General features: G+C 36.8%; 1 long non-coding RNA gene across 1 annotated transcript; it reads right to left on the bottom strand.

Annotated features, from left to right (window-relative positions):
• Positions 1-1,884: 1,884 nt before the first annotated feature.
• LOC150035513 (uncharacterized) lies at positions 1,885-2,861 on the bottom strand. Its single transcript, XR_016530234.1, has 2 exons — positions 2,423-2,861; positions 1,885-2,334 (listed from the first exon to the last, which is right to left on the bottom strand). It is a non-coding gene; the product is annotated as an uncharacterized LOC150035513 (long non-coding RNA).
• Positions 2,862-6,816: the final 3,955 nt, after the last annotated feature.

Genomic DNA, 6,816 nt, shown 5'->3' on the forward strand with positions numbered 1-6,816 from the left:
ACAAATCGCTCATAACTACAGTTGGGTCAAATTATCGTCTTACCCCTATAGTTACATCTAACGTCTTAAGTACCACTGATTTCTCTAATGAACAAATAGTTTACAGTCCAACTATAACTAACACATCTCGAGAGGCCCCATTGTTCAAGACCTGGAATTAACTATTAAGGGAGCAATTAATCTACTTTCCCTAAGATCAGGAATAAGTGAATTTTGTCTTATTTATTATGTTTTCAACTCCCTACCCGGACGAATCTTCAAAATGGTAGGCTTGTTGAGTCGGCTAACACAACCACTCTCACCCATACAAATCAAAGGATTGTCTTCATAAACAGGAGTTCACAACTCACTCAGGATTAAGGTCAAGTCACTTATGGTCATCTTAGTGAAATGTAAGTCTCTTCTAGTAATGGTGTTATATAAAGATAATTCATTTCGTGGTCCGGTCTTATACAAACTCTTTTTATAGAATACCTTCGTTCACATGTCTCCACATGAATTATCAAAATTAGATAATTTGTAACACTTTACAACAATTGTAACAACTACAAAGCGAGTCGTATTCGTAACATAACCAGGATAAGGTACCCAACCTTATCCATCTACTATAGACCATTTAGGTTACTACTTAAACATGATCCACCTGTATGTCAATCACATACATGTTTTAAGTTACATAAAATAACCTATCTTAGTTTATTGAATTGAATTGATGCAGTCTAAATATTAATAAAATACCTCTTATTTTATATAATTTGTTTTTACAAACTATATTATATGAGATTTAGGACACCAAATCCAACATGTACATGTCAGACCAAAACCTATAAACATATAAAGATCTAAATAACTGTGCTTGCTAATATTTTGAGACTATGGCAGACCACGCTCGCGTAGGCTAGGCTCCAGGAACTCTTTTGCTACTAGGGGAAAAAGGAAAAATTTGAAAAGAGTGAGTTGGATTGCCCAATGAGTGATGAGTTTAAGAATAATAGTCATACTTGGAAACATCGATAAATAATTCAAAACTAGAAGTATTTTTCCTCAAACTCAAGGTTTATAAATTATGTTGAAGCTAACAACTTAACAAACATGGTAATACAGTAAAACATTTGGAAACCATCAAATACATCACACTCAAACTAATTTTTGTACCCATATCTTTAGTTGAGGTAAAGCAAGCTCAATACACTCAACATGGATAGTCTTAGTTGATACAAAGTAAACTTAATACAACTAGCATCAATGACTCTCATATATTCATGTAAAAATGCCCCCAAAAGTCTTAGAGCCCCTACACACAACCCAAAGACTATATGCATACCAATGTGGGTCTCAAAGACCTATATCATACTCAAATATTGGACTTCCTCAACACTTTCATCTCCTTGAGCATTAAGAGTCCATAAATTAGGGTACAAAGCTTAAAGATATAAAAAAAACTATTTTTAATAAATCATAACATACTTCAAACATGAATCATAAAACATAACTTCCTTCCTTGTAAGAATATCATTCTGGAAATGGCTTATCAAAGCTTGACTGCGAAAAAAACGTGCTCAAGGCAAATAAAACATGTTTCATAGATTAATCATACTTCACACAAACAATTGGTGAGGAAAACTCATAAAACTTATTATAAGAAAACCATGATCAAAAAATCATAAATTAAAGGCTTGTTTCATAGAAAATCACGGCTTAGATCAAAAGAAATTTAATTAAAACATTTTGTCACTCACGGTCATTGGTTTGTTCCTTTGGGTACTCACAGTCACTAGTTTGTTCCCTTGGGCTGCTTCACCTATCTCTACTTGACCTGAAAACCAGATCATAAGTCTTAATTATTCCCTAAAGAACTATTAAGCCCGAATGACTTATAACCAATTTATAACTTTAATCATAACCACCCTGCATTCCTTTTAACTCTAAAATATCCTTAATTAAGGGTTTAAGTACCTTTATCCCTAAATTATTCAAAAATATCCTAAAATTAACTTTAACTCAAATTTATGGATTTTAGGACTAAAATGTCCAAAATATACCCATTGGGCCCTAAAAATAATTCATAGACTTCAAATAACTCAAAATAATACTAATAGGCTTCTAAAATGGAGATGGGCACAAGGACGGGCAGCAACCAAGCATCATTGAAACAGCTGTGGGCGGCAAACAACACACATGAGCGTGGCTGAGCACGGAGATATGCTTAGGGGCCAAGGCAGACATGCGCGCTGTGTAGCGTGGGCATGGGCATCGTGCACAGTCAGCCTTCTTCAACCTCAAGCCCGATAGCCCTATGTTTTCCTCCCATTTTTTCGACTGCTGCCAACTTCACTAAAACAACTCCAAATTCATCAATTTTAAACCAAACCACTCCAAATTTCTTTCATAAAACACATAAACAACCTCTTAACTAACTAACCTGAGGACTTGAAGCTTCAAAAATCCTTGGATACTTCAAAATCAACTTCAACAACTCAAGAACCCCCCTACTTGTTCAGATTTCTGTTCAATCTTCGATTTTTCACCAAAAACTTCAAATTCTCGAGCTCCAAATGGTCTGGCAGCCCTTGTCTCCCTCCATCTATTCTTCTGGGTTTCTGTTGAAGAAATTCGAAAATGGCACAATGAAATTGAAAACGTCGACCCCCATCTTGCTGAGTTAAAAAAATCCGCTGATCGCACCTTTTCTTCTTCAAATAGCAACCCTCCACCTCCTACTTCAATCTTTAACCCCACTAACTTTTGTTATATATATATTTATTTGCATGCCCGAAGGACGACTTTCCATTGTCGAGAGATTTTCAAAGCATCTTGAGAGAACTCTGTCAAATTTTTACCATTCTTTCATCTACTTTTCTATTCTTTCATTCAATACTTCTAATTCTTTTTTATTGATAGAAGAAACAAGACCATGGAAGGCTAAGGTAAGCCTAATCTTGGGAAATAGATAGTTAAGGCAATTTCTTGAGGATTTTGTATTTTTCTTTAGGAAATTCATGATTTTTGGATGATTTTTTAATGTATTCTTAGTAGAAATTGATGGAGACAAACTGACAATTCGGATCTATTGATTTCCTGTTTGTAAATTTTACTTGGCTACTTTGCATAATGTTAAATAAAGTTGCACAAATTAGGTTTTCTTATAATGAATAAAAACTTTTTTGAATTCTTGCATGAATAATCTAATTTAGTTTTATCCAAGAAATTGTGTTTTTAGTCCAAGCTTTCCAGCTTAAAGAATATAACAATAAAGAAAATCGTAGATCTTGAGGCAAATCCTGATTTGTTGTCAAGGAAGTGATTTTCAATAATTTAGGGTTAATGAAGATTGTAATTTTTGTTAGCTAATTGGATTATTAGGTCTTCAGCCTAATAGGTTGTGGTTATGTAATTTTCATAATCTTTTTGAATTCCATGATAGAATTGGCCCTAATAAACCTACTTCCCAAGAACTTTTACATAGAGAATTTCAAATTTAATCTTATACTCAATTTTGTTTTTCTCACATTAATCACATATCACATGTTTCTTTCTTTTAATTTCTTTACAAACCAAGAAACCCCTCCCCCTTTATCCAAGGAATTCTTTAATTGAGATTATTAGTCATTAGGTTCCCTGAGGTTCGACCATTGACTTGCCGCTTATACTACTAGTTAGTATAAGAAGTAGGTTCGGTGAATTACAAATTTTATTTGCTTAGGTTAGGGGTTTAAAAGCGACATTAAATTCTACCTAACACTCCAACTTATCTACGAAATTAAGTCCAGTCTATTTAGCTCTACCTCATATGCGAGATTAAGTCTGGCCTACCTGGCTCCACTTCATGTGCAAGGTCAAGTACAATCTTTAGCTCCGTCTCATCTGCGAGATCAATTATGGTATGCTGGCTCCGTTTCATTTGCGAGATCAAGTCTAGTCTGCTTGGCTCGACCTCATCTACAATATCAAGTTCAGCCTACTTGATTCTACTTTATATGTGAGGTCAAGTATGATCTTTTTGGCTTTGTCCTATCTATGAGATCAAGTCCGGTCTACAAGGTTCTCCTCATCTACGAGATCAAGTCTGGTTTGCCTAGCTCTTCTTCATCTGTGTGATCAAGTTCGTTCTGCTTGGCTCTGCTTCATCTACACGATCAAGTCAGTTCTTCCTTATTTTTCTTCATCTACGCAATCAAGTCTGATCTACCTGGCTCCACGTTTGGTCTGCCTAGGTTTTCCTTTTATGTGAGCTCAATTCCAGTCTACTTTGCTCCACCTCATCTACGAGATCAAGTACGACCTACCTAGCTCCACCTCATCTACGAGATTGAAGCTGACAAAACATTGAGATCGATGCTAACAAAACATTGAGATTGAAGTTGGTGGAACACTAAGATCAAAACTAATAGGACATTGAAATCGAAGTTAACGGAACGCTTAGGTTGAGGACTCAGATCGAAGCCAACAGAACATTGAGATCAAAACCAATAAAACAATGAGATGAAAATCGAAGAATCACTGAGATTGAAGCCAATGAAACACTAAGATCAAAACCAACGAAATACTGAGATCGAAGCCGACAAAACACTAAGATCAAAGCCAACAGAAACACATGCACAAATTTGTTAATGATTGCTTAATTTTTAAAAAAGAATTGAAATGTATGATCCAAAAATAAATCTTAAATCCCATTTTCCAAAACTTCCAAGGATACATGTGTACTTTAAAAATAATAAAATAAAGTTGAATCCATAGTTTACTAAAAATAAATATGTAGAATTATTTGATCAAAAAGTTTTCAAACAAAAATAATCACCATAAACACAAATTATTTATGTCAGAGAAAAGTGCACTAAATATCCATGTAGTATGAATTCAACTCAGCACCCCAAACACCCCAAACACATATATTAACTCCACGGATATATAAACTCAACTCAATGTCGCAAATAGCCTCTTAGTGAGAAGCTAAATGGGGATGCATTAAATTATCCTACCTATTATAAAGAATTTTTTTCTTTAGTTTGTACATTACAGGTATGGGAACACTACCTATGGCCAAGAGAATTCGTGATCCATATTGATCATGAAAGTTTAAAACATCTTAAGGGTCAAAGAATGAATCATAGGCATGCAAAGTGGATTGAGTTCACTGTAACATTTCTCTATGTGAATATAAGAAAAGTAAGGACAATCTAGTGGCTGGTGCTTTGTCAAGAAGATACAATCTCTTTATTTCTCTTTGTGCAAAAAAAATTTGGATTTGAGCATGTCAAGGCTATACAGATATGATTGATTATGAAACAATTTATTTATCTTGTCTTGATGGAAAAGCAGTTTATTATTATATATTTTATGAATTTTTCTTTAACAAAGTAAGTTTTGTGTTCCTAAAAGTTCTCTAAAAGAATTGCTTATGAAAGAAGCTCATGGGGATGGACTAATAGGACATTTTGGGATTCATAAGACATATGTGTTGAAATACGTTAAATTAGCCCTAAGGGCATTTTTGTCTTTTTACTGTATTTGCTAAATTAGGATTTCACCTCATTCTATTTATATCTGAGAATGGGTCTATTGTAAACATGACATAAAATAATAAGTTCTTTTCTACCGTGGTTTTTCTTCCCTGAATTAGGGTTTTCCACGTAAACTTCTTGTGTCATCTTTATCCTATTTCAATATGGTATCAGAGCAAGGTGATGAAACCCTAGTCCCGGTAGAAGAAACTCAGTCATCAAACTTGATAGGTGAAGGTACGCTAACTAATGAGGCTGTGATTCAAGCAGCGGTTGACCGCTATCTCCAATCCATCATCCCAGGTGGCTCAGCCGAACAGATCCAGCTGGCGAGCCGAACAGCAGGTGGTGGGATTGCTCCAGCTAGCGCACCGATTAGCTTCCAGTCTCAGCCATTCCAACTGAACACCATCGATCGGTCCTTTCCAGCCGAACAACAGCTGGTGGTGGAAGGTCACGCTTTCCAGCCGGCGCACACGAACAGATCACAACCGATCGAACTCTCGACTTCGCTCCAGTCGGCGCACGCGAACGGGTCACAACCGATCGGACCCTTAACTTCACACACAACCGTCTCAGCCTCGCACGTTCTCCAGCCGGTGCACGCGATCGATCTACAGCCGGTAGGTATCTCAGCATCGCACAGAATCAGATCTACACCAGACGGTCATGGGCTTGCTCCAGCTATCGGGTCGGGTCAGATCGGCGCGATTTCTTCAGCCTCGCAGCCGATCGCTGAGCCTTTTATCCGTTACCCATTATCACAGCTGTCTGGGAGCAGCGCCGGTCACGGGTTGCCGAACTTTGCCGTTGGTGGACTTCTGGCAGTAGCTTCTTCACAGTACCATGGTGGACAGCCTCTTCCTCATGTATATCTAGTTCAGCCCTAGTTTCGAATGGGTGATCCATTGAAGAAAATCCCATGGTGTTTAGACAGAAAAATTCCAGATCTGAATCTCATGGGGAACTCCAACAACAATTAGTTAGTCTTTAGCAACAGATGGTCGCCCTGGGAGCCAGATTGAATGGCCATGATTCTTCTTCGATGTATTCAGAAAATTCGGTATTGTTTCCTACTCCTCCAACTTCTAATCTTTTATCTAGAACAATTGGAAATTCTGCAGGAATGATCACGGGAGAGAAGTTGAATGGGCAAAATTACTTCCCTTGGTCCCAAACAATTAAAATGATTCTTGAGGGACACCATAAGTTTGGATATTTAACTGGAGAGATACCATGACCGAATCCTGGGGATCCTCAAGAGCGTGTCTGGAAGGCAGAGGATTCTTTGCTCCACTCAATGTTAATCAGTAGC

Source organism: Benincasa hispida, chromosome 6 (assembly GCF_027475165.1).
Source record: "Benincasa hispida cultivar pf3 chromosome 6, pf3_genome.v1.1, whole genome shotgun sequence".
NCBI classification, from domain to species: Eukaryota; Viridiplantae; Streptophyta; class Magnoliopsida; order Cucurbitales; family Cucurbitaceae; genus Benincasa; species Benincasa hispida.